Here is a 21,644-nt window from a genome sequence, read left to right as displayed (position 1 = left end):
AATTAATTAATTAATTAACAATGATTATTATATACTCATTGATTGATTGATTGATTGATTGCTTGCTTGCTTGATTGATTGATTGATTGATTGATTGATTGATTGATTGATTGATTGATTGATTGATTGATTGATTGATTGATTGATTGATTGATTGATTGATTGATTGATTGATTGATTGATTGATTGATTGTAGGGTTGAACGCGCCGACGCAACGCAGGCGATGAGGCGCGCCGTAGTGGAGGGCTCCGGATTAATTTTGACCACCTGGGGATCCTTATCGTGCACCGAAATCTCGTACACACGGGCGTTTTTGCTTTTCGCCTCCATCAGGAAAGCGGCCACCGCGGCCGGGAATCGAACCCGCGTCCTCGTGCTCAGCAGCAGAATTTTCTCGAAGTGTCTAGAGATATGGGGGAGCAGAAAATTGCGCTTCAACCGGTTTATTGAGCGACATGCAGCCGATAAAGACAGGGAGCTGGTTTTCTAGACGACTAGCGTTATGCATTCGGGGTTCTCTTCTTATATTAGAAGCATGCCCTGCCGAACCAAGGCAAGTGTTTTTTTTTTTAAGTCTATATTTTATTAGCTTGCAGTTTCTGAACTCAGGAAACCATAGAAGAACGTGTTTTTGTCATGCCAGCATGCGAGAACAAGCTTATTACGCAGACAGTTAAATTGGGAGATAATATTAGCATGTTATCGAGGATCGCACTGTGTCGTCGCTGAGTGCTGGCTGAGCGACAGAGTACTTCAGCTTCTGAACCGTAGAACCATAGAATCCCGCATTGTCCGCGTAATATTTTACTCTATATTAACCCGCAGCCCTTCTCTACGGCTCGCCTCAGAGTACTAGTGCAGCCTCGAAGCACAAAACTAGCAAAAACTCGTGTATCTTTTTATTTTCTAAAAAAACACCAAACACACCACGTCTAGCACATACTAAGGAAGCATGTAGTAATCATATGCTTAATGATATAATAATAATATTAGTGTGTTGACTGGAACCAACTTCCAGGTGCAGTTGCCGAAACATTGGACGTCATGGCTTTTAGGCGGGTAGTATTTCTTGGGCAGTATCCAGACTGTTGGATTGAAAATGGGTTTGTCATAATGGTATTACTTACCCTGAGTTGGGGAGCGTTTATACGTGGCCTCCGCAATCAACTGCCGGCATGCCGCAGGCAGCGGAACGCGGTGGCCACTGTTTATTTACCCTTTTCAAGTAAAGGTTAGTTGTAACTGTATTGTCGCCAGCCCAACTGGTGCAGTAAAGATCAGTTGGAGAAAATATCAGTCCAATCACTGCCTACACCAACTTGTGCAACGCATGCTTCATTAAGTAAGCAGCTGCTTGTTGCTGACCATCGCAGTGTCAAGCCTTATAGTGTAAAGAATGTTTGTTAATATATTATTTCCTGTATCGTTTTGAAATAATTTTGACATCACCCACTTCCTTCTGTAATGCCCCTGGGCACGAAGGATACGTGAATAAATAAATAAATATAGTAATCCTGTTTGTCAACATCTCAGCTTTGTGAGAAAGGGTGGCGCGTCGCGTGAGCAGCGCATCAATGAATGGTGACACGACGGAGTCAGTGTACGGCACAGGGAGTCATGCCGGCATATGAAGGTAGACCAGTGTGTGGAGGCAAGCGAACATGTTCAGTGAAAACACAATTAAGGCTGGGAAACACCGGAAGCTGCTTAAGCGGCAGGGAGCTCAAGCGGGAGGGCCCCTCTTGGCCAACCAATGAGCTGCGTGTTCGGAGAGGAAATGTAGACCGGGGATGACGTCATGGGGTACGTGTCCAAGACGGTGAACCGCACAGGTGTTGGGTAGCCAGCAGTTCTCCCACTAGCAGACCACAACACTGCAACCGCTGGCGTACGTCCATCGGCGACTCCCGCAACACGTAACGCCGGCCTGAGGGTATACGATACGGATATGTGTGCTTAGGTGTCAACTAATGCAGTAAGCGCACGTTCCGTTGGTCCATTGTTTCGTTTGCCTGCTCTTTGGCCAGTCTAAATTGAGGAACATGAACTGAGGCTGCTTCCGTGGCGGAAGTGTCGTTGAACCACCTCCTGGGGGCATGTCCGGGGCTCGTTCGCCCGAACGCGATAAGCCGGGGAATAACTTAGCAACTACGAATTAAGCGCTCCATAAGAAATAAATCCTTTGCTCGAAATCGAAACAAGAGTGCGGATGCTTAGGCATTTCCGTCGTCTTTTCCGGCAACCGACTTATTTGCCAAGTACGACTTCGACTTACTGTAGTCGGCAGTTGCCATATTATTGCAAGCGGTAACTTATGCGTGCGTAAGAACGGGCCCAGGACTCAGATCAGCCAGAACCTGGCACATGGGGGCCATAGGACGTCGCACTAGCCGTCCTCACGATATTAACCAGTGGATGCATGGACCTCGGTACCAGCAACTGCATGACATTTTGGCACAGAGTGACCTATACGGTATTCCTTAGTAGATCAAGCCACCTGCATCCCTTCACGTTTCCATATTTTGTTTATTTTTCTTTTCATCTGCTCACGTATCTGGCCTTCAGTTCCTTTGGCGCCCTGTGGCAAAATGGCGCAATAAAAAATAAACTGAGCCATCACCACGCGGCCAGGGTTGACGCGCTGCATGAACAACAGTTTCAGAAGGCCACCGACGTGTTTTTATCTCGCAGAACGAGATCGTGCCGTCTCCACGGGGGTCACTGGAAGAACGGAGCATCCGGCCAGCAGGCGCGAGCAACGGCGGTCTGGTGAAGTCCATGACTGCCACCGAAGGCACCCAAACGGCAATATCTGCACCTCCGGAAGCCGGTTGTCTGCAAGCAGTCCTGCAATACTCCCACGTAGCCCATAGAAAGCAGGCGACCGCCGGCAGCTGAGGATAAAAGCGTGAGTACTGCCCGCTCATCACTTTCAGATAAATCGCACTACAATATCGGCTTGAAAGATGGACACTCCTTTCACCTCACCCTGCAGCCTTTCTAGAGACCAATAAACAGTTGTTCGCCTCACTCAATCTGGATGCTTCCCCACCAAACAAAACAGCGCCTGATGCTACTGGAGCAGCACGCTGCCGAATGTAAATTTTGTACAGAAACAGGATCACTCCGCCACAGAACTGAGGAGTCAAAGTTCAGCTCAGAAAATCCATCCCTCTCCTATTCCGCCACCAGCACTTTGAGAGCATTTGGAGATCTCGATTTCCAGCTCCTCACTGCAGACACTCCTTGCGCTGGTGGACAGGAGGCCCGAACGTAATACGTGCTCCAGTGAATAAGGCACCACTCCCAACGGCCCACACGACTCACTTAATCGGGCCTATAAAAGTTTTCTTTCTCTTTCCAAGCAATTGACGTGACGCCGACCGGGGCCACCTTCTCAGCGACATCACCGTGGAGAGGGCGCAAACCGCCGAAAGTGAGCCCAGCCTCTCCCCGGTCACCATTGAAGAAAGTCCGCCTGCCAGCGACAGGGCTCGGCATTCAACTCCCATTGACCCTACACATCCCCTCCTGTTCTGCGCTCCCGAGGTTCTCTGTCTTCGTCGTCTTCGAGGCTGCCTGCAAAAAGGTATGTGACAATAGTTCAGCTTTCCTATGTGATCAAATATTCGACAATTTAGCGTGCGTTTACGCGCATGCTTCCTAAACAACTGGTGACAGAAGGAGAAGCACTCGCGCCGTTCGCAGACCCCGAACAAATTACCGTAATGTGTCGTCGAATTCGTTTTCACCGTAACTTCACGCTATCGGAAATCTCCAAGATTTCGATTGTAGTCACTGTCACGGGTAATATTACTTCTTTGTTGGCGCACTGGTTGCAGGCATGTTGGCGCACTGTTGGCGCACTGGTTGGCGCAGTGTTGGCGCGTTGGCACACTGTTGGCGCATGTTGGCATGTTGGCGCAATGGTTGCATGCGGACATGTAACTGTGTAGTTGGCATAGAGGAGGGTGTGAGGAAACGGCAGTTTCGAACGCGTTTTTCTTCCTTAAAGTGGGCGTAAATCACCCAGAAGCCCCAGTAGGATGATCTACGCATTCTGCACTTCATTTATTTCAATTTCAATCATTAAACCTACACAAGTACACTCCTAACCCTTAAAACACGTTTTTTCGCAGCCTCCCCAACGGAGGACAAGAGCCCAGCCGACGTGACGAAGGCCTGCTCCGCGCAGAAGGTGCTTTGGGTGAGTAGACCTTTTCATCACATTTTTTGTAGATAATAAACTATAGTAAGGTGGAAGCTCACTCAATTGATTCGGCGAGTACTTTTCCAGAGCCACGCGCAGGCAGTTACCAGAGGCAAATTACACCTGCAATTTTTAGTGCGTAGGCCTTCTTTGCCGGCGCTTTCCAGAAACCTGTCCGTCCGTCCCTCTGTCCCTTCATGGGAATACGTGAGCCACATCGGGATTTTCATAGTCGGCCTTACGATCTCCCAACACTAAATAACCTTTTCTTTGGCAAAAAGTGCCCGTATGTAAAATGCCCGTCGTGCACATGGGTCCGCCTCTACGACGCATACGTAGTTTTGGCATGCCTTTTAATGCACGGTGCACAAGAGCCACATTGAGACGCTTATAAAATTGTTTCCGTTTGATTATAAGCGCTTCTCAAGAATGTAATACCATTAATGTTGCATGAACGCTTAACAGAATTGCCCTGCCTGCTTGGGTATGAAAAATGCGAACTTCACCTGACGTTTCATCCAAATCCGCGGACTCGTATAGCTACCGTGCTTTCGTTACTGGTTCACTCCAGATATAATAAGTAAACGACGTAAAGTGCCCACCGTTCGCTTTTGGCTCCATCCTTATTACGTACAAACAAAATTCACAGAATATTCGTACTGTAGAATGTGTCTGCTTGCTTCTGAGTTGGCTCTCTTGTTTTGAGCTGGTGTTTGGAACCGCTTTGTTATTATAGTACCCAAAGTATCCGCAATTCGGAGAATTCAATAACTAATAAACAGAGATGATTGATAAAAGCTCAAAAAAAGAAAAGGAAAAAAATGTGTTCCCACGTTTGTAAGCGGAGCCGAATTGAGCAAAAGTAAAGTGATGAAAGCTTCCTCAACAACTCCGTCCGGAGGGCTTAAACCGCACATATCCGGCCGGCCGGTTGTTTGAGAAACTGGCTGATTCCTTTGTGATAGGAATCAGTAAAAGACGAAAGTGAAATGTTCACCGAAATCTGTAGCTGAGCATGATTTGCGGGTCGGCGGCTGTCTTGTGGGTTTTCTTGACGAGCGAGTCCTGTGGCGGGTCGCTTCGGCAAAGGTGTACTGTTGTCATTATAGTGACGGATATGACGTCAGTGAAATCTTTGGGTATCGTGGTGTAAAACACTTGTTGTTAAAATATCAAACCCGAAAACGAACAACCCTAAGTATAACGTACTCTTTCGTACTAAACATCGCTTCCCCGCAAGAAGACCCTGTGTGCAGGGTTGCGGCCTTTACAGGCCGCTTGCTTCGTTGTACTGGCGTCAGTTCCGTGACGGATATAAAGTCAGCGAAATCTTCTTGTTTCCGGGAATAAAACACTTTCGCGTCAAAAAGTGGGCGATGAAGACGATTAAAATGGCGAAATAGGCGTGTTGGTGCATGATTGAAAAAAAAAAGATGCAGGAAAAGACACTGACCTAGACGAGACAAGAACTGCGTTGAGCAGAAGAGCAGGACGATAAGGATCAGCGCAGTCCTCGTGTCGCCTGCACTGGTGTCCTTTTTTCGCGCTTTCATCTTTGAGAAGATTACACTGCTAATGTTAACCATTACTGTAGACGACCGATTTTTCGGACCTGGAGGGGAACTAAAAATAGTCCGAATAAAAGAGTAGTCCGAAAATTCCGCGAGTAATTACTCCTGTGGAACTGGCGGTTCCTCGGGAAAGTCCGGAATATCCAGCAAGTAGGAATTTCCGGAGTCAGAAAAAAAGGTCGGCTGCAGTATATGGAAATTCCCCATTAGGGAGTTTTAATTGGCCCAATTTTCAAAGCGAAAGCTTTTTTTAGTGAGACCGATGTCGTCAAAACACGCATGCACTCATGCATGCAAAACACTCATGCAAAACACTCATGTCGTCAAAACACTCATCCCTATGGACCGGTTGGTCAACCGAAGCGGCTCCGGCGCAGCGTCAGACTTGGCTACTGCGCAACGGAGGCGCACAGCTGGGCACGATCCGGCGCCAGTGCGTCTGCCGCGGCTCTGACGTCACTCCTCTGGAATGCGCACACCAAGGAATGTGCAGACCCAATTCTCTACACACCCGTACTCCAATTGGATTGGATTTCCAATCCAATCCAGTTGCTTCTCGCACTTGCGCAGCACGGTCCTTCAGGTCCAGGCGAAACTACTCAACCTCGGCCAGTGTAGCTTGCGCTACGAAATCTATCAGCATGACCTCCGTATCTTAGGTTGTGGAAGATCTGGCCTTCCTGGGGAATGCGCATCATGACATAGGTGTTGAGAAACGAGCGGGGTTCTGTGCACTGCGCAGCAACATCGGTTCTTGGCGACACGGGTACAAATCCCATTCGAGCCCAAATAAGTTCCTTTGTGCGTTTTATTTAGTTTGTAATTTGGTTTTATTAGTGTAGCCGCCAACAACTACAGTCACTTTCCGCGTTTGATGCGACATCTAAGGCTTTCGTCTTACGAAGTGTGTCTAATTATTGTAGATTTGTGTGGAACCGTATGTTTTCAATTTTTCATTTCTTTCTGAAAAAAATGCTTTAAAAGATCATTTCTCCACGCCTTTCAAAATTTCATGAAAACTTACATCTCTACTGCGGCGCACTCTCTGCTGGTGGTACGGCACTTGCTTTGTCTCTGACGGGTATGCAGCACCCCATGGTGATGACGACGTCTCCAAAATACGGCCTTTATCGACATTTATAGTTACGCGCTCCACAGCAAGCATAATAAGGCTTTTTTTTCAGCCATTATTAAGCCGATACCGTTGCATTAGGCCCAGCTTACATCGAATGAGGCATCCCTTGGAGTTATCGCCCTCTGAATTTCCTAACACGCATCATACTGAGTAGAATGTAAGCGCATACCGACGCCTTGATCGAAACACGTGATAAGGGTGACCACCCGGGTAGACATGTGGCCGTAACATACCGGTTTGTCCCTGCTCAGTTTCCGGGCCCACCAACCAGATTGCCATGATATCTGTCTTTAGCGCTCTCATGGGTAGAGAGACCGAGCTATCTTGGAGCCGTAGACATGGCAACACCACACCACTGTCGTTGTTCGGTTATGATGCCATGAAAGGAGTTTAGGCCTGCGACCGATGAGGCAGCCCGCAGACAGCTGATATTTGTTTATAAATATTTCTTCTTCCTCCAGGGAGACGACAAAGCCATCATGGAAGAGGCAGTGCAAGCACCCGGAGGTCCTGTGGGAAGCATGAGCAAGTCTGCGTCTCTTCGACGCAGCGTTACAGGAGCGCTTACGGGCCGTCGTGTGATCCGGGCCTCTCTCGATGAGGTGAGCAGTAGTGCCGTAAGCTGCTGTGGAGGAAGCCACATGGTTTTTAGATGCGAAGCATCTCAAGCTCGGGGCCGTGTCCCTCCCTCCCTTGTTGTCGTTGTCCGCCGTCCGCACTCTACTGCGCATGCGCATCTCTTCAGCCCCGTCAGCGTTTGGCCTGACGTCAGCGCAGCCCACTATAAGAAGAAACAGTTAGGCGGCGCCCGGTTTAGATCCCACGACTCTCTGGCCGCAACGGGAGGTACGTGGCGCTCTTCCCACTGCGCTACAAACCGAGACGGGAGCGTGTGCTACGAACGCGCCTTATGTCCTTCACTCATTCAAACTACGTCAAGAAGCTACTGATACAACAAAGGCACGCGAAGCTGAACGTCAACGGAAACGACGAACTTTTCTAAAAGCTAATGGGAACTTCAGTCGACCCCATGGCTGCTTCGCATACTACTCAGGGTTCCCCTACGGGAAGATGGTGTAATTTTTTTCCACTGATTGGGTGTCCTAACAATGGCCCACAGAGGCCCAACGTCACTGCGTGACCCAGCGGGTATCCAATGGTCGGCATAACGAGACAAAGCATACGACAGTGAAGCGAGCGATGGGGAAGAAGGTAGCATGTGCGCGCAAAAAGCAAGCAAAAAAGGGCGACGTCCAAAAAATGGCTTTTCCGGCTACAGTAGAGGTGACGTCAGGTCCTCTGTTAATCTTTTAAGCTTTTCTTTCCTCCTCGAATATCAAGCCATGCGGAAGGACAGCTACCTGGATACCCCTTGGCCGGTGAGGAGTGGCGGTTTGGTGTTTTCCTCGTGTGAATATGGAGGAAGTTTCTTGCGATCGTGCATGTTACGAGAAAGAGCTAGGGTAGACTGAGAGAGAAATAAACTTTATTGCAAATGGTGGTTAGGAGGGGGCAGTGACCAGGAGTTACACCTCGACGGTGATCAGGGCATCCCATTCCGCCAAACTTTTTGGTATCTTCGGGTCTGACGTACCCAGCACTCCCTTCCATTGCTAGGTCGTACGGAATACCGCGAAGGTATCTTTGCTACATGCCCACTTAACATGAATGATCGTGTCCTTCAAGCCACATGCAGGGCAGCTGAGGATTGATACAGGGTGGGGTGAGTTAGGTGCAGTCCGGTGCGACAGGGAAAAATGTTGGTTTGAATGAGGCGCCATAAGCGTTCGTCAGAGTGAGAGAGAGTATACGATGAGGTAGGCTGATGTGGTGGCACATGGAGACAACGCTTCCCAGACGACGGTCTCCACCGATTCTTCCAATCTTCGGTTTAGGCTTGAAGCTTCATTTTGCGCCCACATCGTCGAAAGCTTCTTGTGATTATGCAAGTTAAATGTAGTCTAGAGAACGCCGATATTGGGCGTGCAGCCAAAATTCGTTTTTTTTTTTTTTTGCTCCGAGGCATTGAGCATTGCATGCTTGCTGTGGTTGTGTTGTGGGTCAAAACATTCTATGGTTTGCATGTCTCCCGACGCGAATTCCGCAAGTGCATTAGGGTGTACATGGTATTCCCTGAACGCTGGGCAGTATACGCTGGCTCCAGAGAGGCGGCTGGAGTGCCCACTGCAGTGAGGCGCATTGGGCTTCGGCAAGAAACGCCAATCTGTTTTTTGGCCAAGTTTCTTAGCCAATGTTTTCTCAGCCAAGAAATATTTCTTAGCCAAGAAGGGTCACTTTGACTTGAAATTCTTTTTCCGTCAGGTTTTGAAGCAGGGACCAAGATTCAAGGCGCTTAAATTTACTTGACGTAGCCCTAGCAGCTCGGGAGGTTCTTTCTACATGATTTATGTTCATAATACATCATGATTCACTTGCCTTTAGAGCCAGGTAAACCAAACTCAAAATCGGGCTACGATGGCTCGTCCTCACTCGTTTCAGACAATCATAATGCGTATGGAGTGCACGGAGTATATGTAAAGAGGATAAAAGCGCGCTTTCCATGAATCAGATATAGCCCCACTGAGGGTCGTCCTCACACGCAGAGCACTACCTTTTCCAGAGCACATGCAAACCCTCCTACGTGACCGAGCGAAGGTGTATAAATGGTGTTCGACGAGATATCGATCGACATCTCCCGGTGCGGGCTAGTACAACCACGAAGTCTTCGCCTGTTTTTGACGGTCAACTTGTTTGGCGCCTTTTGTAAAGTGGGCTATGGGTTCTGGTTCGTCTCAATGGAGTGAAGATACGGCGAAAAAACGGCGAATGCCACCCGGCGGCGGCCGCCAGGTGGCCACGGCGACGACAAGCAGGTGGAGTTGCTACTCTATAAACAGGCAATTCGTCGTTGATCTAGCTCCGCTAGACAGACAAATGAAAGTATAACTTTATTTGAGGTAGAGTGAACTAGAATACCGTACCAGCACGATTCTCAAGCATGCCATTTGTTGTTAAAAGTAGCTTTAAATTTACGTGCCCGTTCAAATCGGGCTCAAAGCCGAAAACGGCTTTCATTGCCTCCCTTTAGTTTTGATTCCAGTAGAAGCTCAATCAGCAAGTTTATGATGTACAAGGGATTCCTGTTGCCTTAGTTCTGTACGTAAAATAAAAGGTCTTCTTCCGGGTATATGGTGTCATGTATTACATCGCGTGCTGGAATCGTCGGTGAATTATTGTTTTTTTTTTAATAAGTACACTTACCAACGCGTTACAATCGGGGCGCGTTAAAATTGTGCCAATACGGTATGTGGGGTTCAGGCGGGCGAATGTTCGCCGTTGCGTCCCGACGGCTGCACCCGCTGAGCGAAGTTTGTCGGTCGAATTCGCGTCATGTAAGCCGCCCTACAAGCCAATTTGTCATGGATTTCTACCTTAATTGCCATTGGGGTAATTTTGGATAAATGTTAGACTGCTTTGGGATAAGTGGAACGCTGGCTTTCGGCAATGGTTTGCAACACTGTCGAGATCGTGTCCACATGTGAAATCCGTGTTCGGTTACTTTATTTCCCCGCTTACTTTATTTCCCAGTCGTCTAGAGCTGCTGAAGCCGATCATTTTAGCACCATAAAATATTGTCTGCAGATTTTTAACGCGTGGCAATAGGGTTTGCATGTGGACGCGGACCCGTATGTCGATGAAAGAATACCAAGCTTATGAGATGAAGGCGTCCTGGCAGAAGGGCTGAGCAAGGACAACGCCCTTTGGCAATGCCCTCGCCAAAAGATTGTCTTGAAAACTTTAATTAGTGTGGGTTTGATCACCCTACGCATCAAGCAAACGAGATAGACACTGAGCTAATGCATCACTGTCGCATGAATCCTAGTGCTTGGCCTCTCAATCTGTCAAGATATCACTCATTCATTCTGTGCTGCATTGCGTATCATTACAGATTCGACGTTCCCGTGCAAAGCATGGACGAATTCCGGGCTACCTTCCCATGCAAGCCGGGTTCACGGATGCCGTTTGCTGACACGAGCACTGCCATGATATGAACGCATTAAGGCACAACGACGTGAACTCCCAAGACATGCAATATGCACAAGCAACTTCAACATAGCGAAGAACTTATGGTTCTAGCTGTAGTGAATGATTTGCTTTGGTGACATGCATTTATCTCTTTGAAGACTGTTGCCGTCTTTTTTATTGTAAACATCCCCCCTCCACACGCAGTGGTTGTTGTAGGAGCCTGGCAAGCAACGCAACCACGTTAAATATGGCATGCATGAACAGCAAAGATGGGATGCAAAGCATAGGCTCGGTTTTGCCCCAAACTGCATCTTCGACTTCATGAACTGCCTGCAACCAGTGTTCGATCCCGCGCGCCCGCACAAATAAGCATACTTTTGGAAGGCAACCTTGAGTTTCACGCATACAATCTCTTACACCCTGTGTCACGTTCGCATTCTTGAGGGCTTTTGAAAATTGACAACATAACTCCACCATTGCTATTACGAAGTATTCTCTGTCCGACTCTAACTTCTCAATTTTTTTCAATCTCCACAATGCTAAAGGCAGTATGTTATACTCTCCTCCTTCGTTCTGAATTCCGTAACTACTCCGGTGATTCTACTTTGCCATCCGCACTTGATATTTCCATACTCTTGGCTTTCACCATATAGTACCCTTCGTCTTCTGATAGTTCGCCAGCTTCTATCCCAAAAATTTTCACGCTACAGCAACTGCTAACCGCATCTTTTGCAATTTCCTTTCGGTACGTGTATGCTTTGTTAAATATACCTTCTGAAGTTAGACAATTTCTTACAAACGGTTGGTAATGCGAAAACCTTACTGACTCGGTAAGGTGGAAATCAAGGGACGTCAAAACCAAGAAATTGCCGTCAAAATGGGCAGTGGGCAGTATCCCGAATGGGATGAAAGAGTGATTGAGCTTACCGGAAAATGGCGTAAATTTAAATTTGCTACGGGAATCGAACACAAGGCCTCCACAAGACGCCAGAAAACAAATGGCAACTTGGGCATTGACTCAAAACAAACTTTATTCACAGCACTCAAAACTACAAAAAAAACGCGTATGGTCACTCTTACATAGAATCAAGAAAAGCGACCTAATAAGCACGAGAATACAAACAACGAGAATGCAAACAAGCCCTTTGATAACACACTCAATTATTACGTTTTTGTGATGCACTCATTCGCGGTTACGGCTCTTTTGTCCCTAGGACGCAGTCCATTATTGTTGCCCGGGTGGTGTCGAGGCCAATGGCGATGCGGGGTAGGCTGGAGTTGTGGCTCTCACTTTTCAATAAGCAGACATCTGGAGACGATAGCGCAGATGGGTTATCTTAGAGCCACCATGAGCAGGAAAAGACGAGCAGAGCCGCCTTGCCGAATCCCCGGTTTCCGCAGGTTCTCCAACATAGTCAAGCTATGAGCTATTCCTACTCCCGTTTGCACGCATGCACGCACAGATGTATGCAAGTACATATGTATCTATGTATGTACGGTATGTATGTATGTGTACGTATGTGTGTATGTATGCGTGTATGCATGTAAGCATGCGTATATGTATGTATGTATGCATGTTTGCGTGCATGCATGTATGTATGTATGCATATATATATGTATGTATGTATGTGCGTATGTATACATGCATGCATGAATGCGTGCATGTATGCATGTATGTATGCGTGTGTGTATGTATATATGTATGCATGCATGTACGCATGTATGCGTATGCATATATGTCAATCAGTCGTCTACAAGGTACTTACCAAAGTATTCGCTAACAATTTCTGCAACCTTAGATTTCAGTCAACCTAAAGAACAAGCAGAGTTTCGTAAAGGCTATTCAACAATCGACCATATTCACACGATCAATCAGGTGATTTAGGTGCGCTGAGTATACTGAACCCCTCTATACAGCCTTCATAGATTATGAGGAAGCATTTGACTCGGCCGAAACTTCAGCAGTCATCAGGCATTACGGAAACCAGGGGGTAGATGAGCATTATCTAAGAATAATAGAGGGTATCTACAATGGGTCTACAGCTACCATCATCCTCTATAAGGAGAGCAGTAAAATACCTATAAGAAAGGGCGTCAGACAAGGAGACACAATCTCTCCAATGTTATTCACAGCATGTTTACAAGAAGTATAAGAACGTTGGATTGGGAACAGGTGAGAGCAAGGGTTAATGAAGAATACCTGAGTAACCTCCGATTTTCTGATGACGTTGCCTTCCAAAGTAACACGGGACACGAATTGCAAAGCATACTTTCCGCACTGGACAAACAGAGTAGAACCGTGGGCCTGAAAACTAATACGCAGAAAACCAAAGTAATGATCAGTAACCTCGGGACAGCACAGCGCTTTGAGATAGGTGGCGAGACAGTGGAAGTGGTAAGCGACTGTATCTACTTAGGCCAAGTTGTGACCCCGGATCTCAACCATGAGGCAGACATAATTAATACGGTAGACATTCTCAGATGATGAATGGGAGCATACCATTGTCCCCGAAGAAGGAAGAGTATGACAGCTCCACCTTACCGGTACTCACCTACGGGGCAGAAATTTAGAGGCTATCTAAGAGGGTTTACCTTAAATTGAGAACGACTCAGCTGGCAATGGAGCGGGAGATGATAGGCGTTACATTAAGGGACAAGAAGAGAGCGGAGTGGGTCAGGGAACAAACGCCTGTTAAGGACAAGAAATGGACGTGGGCAGGGCATGTAATGCGAAGACAAGATAACCGTTGGTCATTAACGGTAACAGAGTGGATTCCTCAAGAAGGCAAGCGTTGCAGGGGGCGGCAGAAAGTTAGATGGACAGACGAGATCAAGATGTTTGCGGGGATAAATTAGTCGCAGTTAGCACCGGACCGGGGTAATTGGAGATTAATGGGAGAGGGCTTTGTCCTGCAGCGGGCGTAGATAGGCTGGTGGTGATTACGATGATGATGATAATGATGATGATAATGCATATATGTATGCCTGTTTGTATGCTGGTTTGTATGTATGTATGCATGCATGAAAGTATGTTGGTATTCATTTATGCATGTGCACATGTATGTATGTATGTATGTGTATATATATGCATGCATGTATGTGTATATGTATGCATGCATGTATGTATGCATGTATGCATGCATGTATGCATGCATGTATGCATGCATGAACGCATATATGTATGTATGCATGTATGTGTTATGTCCGCGCAGTCACTCCTACATAGAATCAAGAATCAAGCTAACGCACGAGCACAATTGAAAATAGGGTTTAGTCACTCAAGAAGAGCACGGCTTTTGTGACTGGAGTGAAGCAAGGTCCCATGGCTCCTCCCCGTGCATTGTCCATCGCCCCGCGGAGTCGGGGCGGCGCCGGGGAGGGAAAGGGCCCCTTCGCGGGGGACACTAATCGGCGCGCTGTCGGGAGGCGCCGACACAGAACTGCGCTTCCGCTGGGGAGCACGGACACAACAGTATGCATACATACATGTGCGCATGTATGCATGCATAAACGCATGTATCTATGTATGTAGGTATGTATGTATGTATGTATGCCTGCATGTATGTATGTGTGCATGTATGTATGTATGTATGTATGTATGTATGTATGTATGTATGCGTGTATGTATGTGTGCATATATGTGTATGTATGTATGTATGTGTGCATGTATGCATGTAGATACGCATGTATGTATGAATACATGTATGTATGAATGCATGTTTGTATGTATGCATGTATGTATGTATGCATGCATGCATGTACGCACGTATGTGTGCATGTATATTTATGTATGTATGCATGTATGTATGCATGCCTGTATGCATGAATGCATGTATGTATGAATGCATGTTTGTATGTATGTATGTATGCGTGCATCTACTCACTTATGTATGCATGTATATTTATGTATGTATGTATGTATGAATGTATGTATGCATGTATGTATGTATTCATGTATGCACGCGTGTATGTATGTATGTGTGTGTGAGCATGCATTGATTGATTGTAGGGTTCAACACCCCGACGCAACGCAGGCGATGATGCGCGCCGTAGTGGAGAGCTCCGGATTAATTTTGACCACCTGGGGATCTTTAACGTGCGCCGAAATCTCGTACACACGGGCGTTTTTGCTTTTCGCCTCCATCAGAAAAGCGGCCGCCGCAGCCGGGAATCGAACCCGCGACCTCGTGCTCAGCAGCGCAATGTGCATGCATGTATGTACGAGTGTATGTATGTATGTACCCTATGCATATATGCATGTATGCATGTATGTATGTGTGTATGTATGAATGTATCCATGTATGTATGTATGAATGTAAGTATATACAAAACCAAGGAACGAAGAAAACTTCCAGAGAGGGGGCAGGAATAATGTTACTGAAAAGTAGGGCACACGTAAAGAACAATAACAACGACGTTTACTTAACGTTTCGCCAAGAGGAATTGCCTTGATCAGAGCAGAGTAGATGCGGACTTCAAAATTTCATATACGCCCAATACATCTAGAAACAGGAAAGCGCAAGAGAAAAGGGCTTGTCCATACAATCGGGTTGTGATCGGCGGGCAGTAAAAACCCTAAAAATGTAAGAAGGAGTAAGAATACACAAAGAAAGTACACAATAAGCGACACTGAAATGCAGATGGCTAACAATTTGCCGCAACAAGGCTGTTGAGCATTGTACCACCAACAAAAATCAAGTGCAAAGTTATGCACACATATGCAGCAAGAGACGCAGTTTCAGAAGTGCACGTATAACTATATAAAATGCGGCACCATGGGAGAGAGAAAGAATACAAATAGGAGCACAGGGAATACAGTGCACATACGACGTAATATGAATGAAATACGAAGATTGAAACCTCTCAGTACAGCGTTGGGTCTGGCCATGATAATGTGTCCTAACCATTTGGCTCACTAAGGAGTTCTTTATTATAAAATACCGCTCGCCCTTTTACATGTTCGTTAGACAATGTATGAAAATATTTGGGGGGCATTCGTTTGGGTAACTTGTCTCAGCCAAGTCACTTGCATAAAGCAACTGGCTGAACACTCTTTGAGCAATACGTAAAAACACGTAATTTGCACAAACTCTTGACTCATCCCATTACGAGTCTATCATCAGAAGCCCTTTTAAATAGTTTTATACATTCCTATGGACCACCTTTACCAGCAACAACCAGGTCGATGACTGAAGTGTCCTGCGCTGTAATGATGTATTATAAAAAAATATATTTCGCGGTTTAAAGAATGTTTTTTACATGCAGCCACATAGATATTCTACATAATGACAGTTGTGTAGTCCAGTAGTTTCATGGCTTCAGGACAATCAGTTTGGCTGTGCACTGATATCACCTGTTAGGCCTTTTATTCTGGTAGAACAGTAATTTAAAGAAATCCCTCTCACCCTTTCAGCATAGTCTTAAGTTGAAATTCTTAGATTTTTTAGCATTTTATATCTAACATGCCTTGTGTCAGCGAAATCAAATGTGATATCTCAAAGAGCCGGCCCTATATTGAGAACTCGGTAACATCACCTGATTGACTTGCAAAGCTCTTGGTTAAAGAGAAACTATTAAACTGGTTTTTAGATATTTGTACGGGTTACATATATCAGCAAGAACGAGTTTGATATCTCAAAGGGTGAGGGGGATAATAGGTATTTTGTGGAAACCCAATTACCCCGTATTACTTCCTTACGCGTATAATCACCAAACATCCGGTCTGTGAGCCCCTACGCCATGACATAGATGTTTCCTGGAAATTTCACATCCATATAGGTACAAGGTTTTTGCTTAACAGTTCATGTATCAGTCATTTAGTCGGTCAATCAGGCGGTCGGTTGATCAGTCAGTCAGTCTCGTCTTTTTATAGATACAGATTATTATTGCTCGGAGCAAACTGCTCTTTTATTGCAAAAAACCACACGACGATGATCTAGATTTGCACTTATAAACCACACGTGGACGATCTATATTGACGCCCACAAGTGCCTTTTAGCAGCGAAGCTGTGTAGGAAATCGTAATTTTTGTGTCCGCTGTTAAAAATACCCGAAATTGCCAAGCGCGCGCACGTGAGCGCGGTCCTCGCGGCGACCGCACGACAGTTAACCAAACCAAGAAAATGGCGAGCACTCGTGTGTCCGCGCCTCCGGCGACCACCCCGCGTCCCCTACTCACCTTCGTCAAGCCAAGCATACCGAATTAGAGAGGTTAGCTCTAATTCCGGCGACCACCTAACAGTTCAAAAACCAAGAAAATGCAGAGCACTCGTGTGTGCGTGCCTCGGGGCGAAACAAAACCAATGAATCCCGAGCACTCTTGTATACGTGCCCCGAGATGACTGCCCAGCGTCCCGTGCGCATGTTCTTCAAGCCAAGCATACCCACCTTATGGAGATTGACCAAAATTGCGGCGACCGCCTGGCAGTTCAAAAACCAAGAAAATGCCGAGGGCGCTTGAGTACGTGCCTCGCGGCGACCACCCATTTCTCCGGCGCACGTCTGTTAAGCCAGGCATACCCATTTAGGGATATTTCCGAAAATTTCCCGAAAGAACTCCAGCGTTAGCCGTAATCATGGCAACACTTGCTCGGAACTAGAAAGATTCCAGCGTTCTCTGTAATCGCGGTAACACTTTATCGGAACGACAAATACACGTCATAGCGTACGCCCCTCCGAGGTGATCTCCAATGATTATCCCTTCCAAAAAATGACAGAAGCTCACACTTATAGCAACAATGATGGAGTAAAGCTGGTTGCGGCAGCGAAGAAGTAGCAAATCCGCTGCAATCGTGGACGTAAACCTTTGTGATGGTCGTGAAGGATGCGTGCAGCTTCTCTACCTTCAAGTCTTACGCGTTGGTGTGAGCGTCCTTCATTTTTTTTTCATCAAAATGGCAAAAATCGTCACTTGTGTCAGCTTACGTATGGCCGTGCGATGCTCTTTACTATTACACAACTCCGTGCACAACTCCGTGCGGTGACCTCTCCCATACGTTAAAATGACGAATTCGCTGAATTGGTCGAACAAAAAAACACCCGCAGGAGGTTCAGTAAAACAAGTTGTTGGGCAAGTTGGGACATAATTGTGATAAAATTACAGCGCGATTGGGACAACGGCAACAGAAAGAAGATGGCACAAGCTCTTGTCCTGTCGTCTATCTGTCGTCGTTGTCCCAGTCGCGCTGTAATGTTATCACCACGTCCAGAAGGGTTTGTAGCTCCGCTATTCTGTACACTCTGTAGAGTGAACAGTGCTAAGGTGGGGCAAAGTGAGGAATAATAGGTAATAACACCGGAGAGCCCGTGTTAGCTACTCGTCAGTTTGTACCATAATAACGCTGTTCAATTTAAGAAACATCTGCTCGACGAGACACTTTCACTGATTTTTCAGCACCCGTGTCGTTGCGTGCGAGGACAAAACGTGAATATTTCCAAGCCGGTTTATACGATTTCGCAGAAAAAAGCGACCTGCACTACCAAATGCCTGAGTTATCGCTAACCGCTTTCGCGAAAGAGATTTTACATGTTCATCGCACTTTTAGCGCCAGCTTTATAGCCTTCATTTGCGACACATACAAAAAATGATCACTTCACAACAGAGCGCCAGGATAGCGCTGATGCATCCGATAGCGAAAACCGACACGTAGTTGGAGAACGGGTGGGGGACGAGAAGGTTACCTTCGTCGAAGGACACAGGAGCGGCTTTCATCTTGTGCACAAAGTCCAGCCCGGATTCCGAAATAGCCAAAAGAAGTCGGCGATGCTGTCGTCGTTCAGGCAAATTTGGAAGCATTGTAACGGCCCTGTGAAACATTTGGAGGCTTCCACGTCCCTTTCGGAGACCTTGCTGAAAGGCAACGGATACATCGTAACTGCAGCATGATCGGACGTAAGCATGGCTTCCTTGGTGAACCCGCCGATGGCATCCATTTTCTCCACCCAAAATAACACAATCTTTGGCACGCGTAGAAATGACCGATGCCAGTTTCTTCAGAAAAGGAGTTTGGAAATGTTCCAGAGCATACAACATAAAGTTATAGTCAATACACGGGAGAAGCTTCCCTGCATCCAGAAGCTCTTCAAATACTTCTAAGTCTTCCACCTCAAGATTGAAACTCACAGCGGAAATATCGGCGGTGATGTGCGCTTGTAGGAAGGAGCCAACAATGAAAGTCCCGAGCATCCATAAAGCGAGCAAGGTTTTCAAAGTAGCACCTGCCGATCGAGGCGTTTGAGGCGACCTTCCCAAAAAAGTTGAAGCTAAAAAGAGGACAACGGCTGACAATCTCGCAGAATGGCCTCTGCGATGAAGATGATGACTGACAATCGCGATTGCTAGCGCAAGTAGCAAGAAGCTAAAAACAAATGTGATCAGATCGCCGCTGTCTCTCGGAAGCGAAGATCTCTTGGAGGCTACAAGCCGCGTAAAAAAGCACATGTGGCAGGGTGGGTACATTGCGTAGAAGTAAAAATTGTGACTGCGTTGTTTAAAGAATGGTTTTGGATCCACGTCAATGTCGGCTCTTCGGTCCAGGATCAACCAGTAATGCGGGATTCGAACGCGTGTGCCCAGTGGGATGAGAGTTGTGTTCAGAGCGGCGTACGCTTCCATTAGTGCTGCCACTTCCGGAACTGCGATAACGTACTTGTTAGGGTGTATAATCCTAACCCTAATGTTTCTGGGGTACTTTTTGGCATCTGCTTCCCAATTCCTAAATACTTGCGAGGCACTGGAAACGTTCCTGCGGGATAGGACACAATCAGCGAATCCATTCACCGGTTCTTCGATGTGAGTGGTAGTCACTGAGACAACCTGACATGCTCCCACTCGCAATTTCGGAATCCAGTTCAGCGACATGTCTTTGTCCGTTGAGACAACCCAGCGTGTCTGAACTGCCACTCCAGCAATATTATCTACAAAAACTGGAAACTCTCGAGGAACGTTTAAAAGCCAAGGGAGAAAAATGAAAACTTTGGAAAGCCGCCTATCTTGTTCTAAGACTGCGTCCTGAAGCCTAAAAGACTGTTCGTGGAAACGAGTCCACAGCCAAACGGGCTTGGGGAGCTCAGAAATATACGGAGCAAGAAGTTTCGTAGAGTTTTCGAAAGCTGCAATTGCAACGAATTCCTGCCTATCGAGGTTGGCCATTATGTCGAGTACCAGAGGATTAATCGTTGCGTCCGAGGTGTTCAACCGGCCGCACAAAATGAGAACAAGAAAGATCATTTTCTGCACTGAGGCCTTCTTTTTAACACACCACAAAAGCCGGCAACGACTTTCTCTACCCTTCCTAGCTCCCGTAATGCAAATCGAATGAAAAGGTGAAGGCGGCTTCACTCACCGGCGCTGTGTCACGGCTAAATACCGAACTTTTCGAGCGATTTATTTGAAATATGACCACAAAAATGTTTTCAATAGTGCTCGGCTCGGTTTTCACGAAAAGTTTGCTTTTAACAGATACATTCAACTCGGTACGTCATTCATTCGAAACACTCGCGTCAAAGAGAAGAAGGCTTCACCGGAAAAGTGCAGCTTCCAACTGCTGCTGACCTTGCAGGCTTGGAGACATTATTATCAATATTCTACTGTAACTCATCGCATATGAAAAAGATCCCTTGTTTAATCCTGAATTATTAAGTATGTAGTTCGTGGTAGCAACACCTTAGAGCATTTGGATAATTGGGAAACGAAACGTCCATGCCGGTACCGTCCACATTGAATTGCAAATGCGCTAAAAATGGTAATTTGGAACCGGCACCTTAGGCTCTGTCGCATTTGACAATGACGCTGGAAATGCTAGGACCAAAGAGGCATAATTGATGTTGTTGCCTGCTGATGTTGAAGCACGGAAATACGCTTCAAGGAGGCGCACAACACAGACCCCATCTCTAAAAGGATTGCCTTTCCACCCGCTTTATAAAAATACCAAACACACACAAACGCCTGGTTCAGCGCTTAGACGGGCTGGTACTGGCATGCGTAGCTTAGGACGTGCTCGCAATTGCATAAGTGTAGACTGACTGCCACACCTCCAAACTAGGTTCATTGTTTTCCCCTGCGCTCTGACAACGACTGTTAGATTAATGCCCAGCTGCTGGAGTGGCACCTTCCGGTTAGTCTTGTTGTCGAGGCAGATACTGCAGCACTGTACGAGATTTTCGATTTCCGTGTCGACCGGGGGCCAACAGACTGCATTTTCTCACTCTGGCTCGGCACTTGTAGCAGGCGAAGTGACCTTTGTGCAGTCCGCAGAGCGCGGAGAGCTGACGTCCATAGTTTGCTGTAGCTATAATTAGAACGCCGTGTGTCCAGACTTCGTCTGCACACATTCTACTTTGACAAATCACGGTAGTGAAGAAATACTTCATGATCATGAGATACTGCCTAGTAACGCAGTTATATTACCATGGTATGACCTAAATATTCTCATCAACAACATTTTTTCAGTAACGGAACAGTTGAGTTAAGAAGTCGTTAATTGCTTCGCAAAAATTGGAATGCTTAAATTTATTCTCTACGACAGTTCTGATACACGCTACATGCGTGCATATGGAACACAGCGCGCATATGGAACGCAGGAAAGGAAAAATGAACAGGAATTAAGCTGATGGAACAAAACTACGTGAAACAAGAAGCTTAAAACCACTGATCCAAATACATTAGTGATGTTCCGTATTTTCGTCTGCGGAGACAATCCA

The 21,644-nt window shown here is 46.5% G+C and overlaps 1 long non-coding RNA gene across 1 annotated transcript; it reads left to right on the top strand.

The window, feature by feature from the left end:
* The first annotated feature begins 2,698 nt into the window (after window positions 1-2,698).
* LOC144141649 (uncharacterized) lies at window positions 2,699-11,100 on the top strand. Its single transcript, XR_013316665.1, has 5 exons — window positions 2,699-2,909; window positions 3,367-3,590; window positions 4,141-4,208; window positions 7,379-7,519; window positions 10,867-11,100. It is a non-coding gene; the product is annotated as an uncharacterized LOC144141649 (long non-coding RNA).
* Window positions 11,101-21,644: the final 10,544 nt, after the last annotated feature.

The sequence above is a fragment of the Haemaphysalis longicornis genome, unplaced genomic scaffold (genome assembly GCF_048455015.1).
Source record: "Haemaphysalis longicornis isolate Haplotype H1 unplaced genomic scaffold, Haemaphysalis longicornis Haplotype H1 scaffold_6, whole genome shotgun sequence".
Classification (NCBI taxonomy): Eukaryota; Metazoa; Arthropoda; class Arachnida; order Ixodida; family Ixodidae; genus Haemaphysalis; species Haemaphysalis longicornis.
Note: the sequence above shows the minus strand (reverse complement) of the source record. Positions and strands in the feature narration are given on the sequence as shown.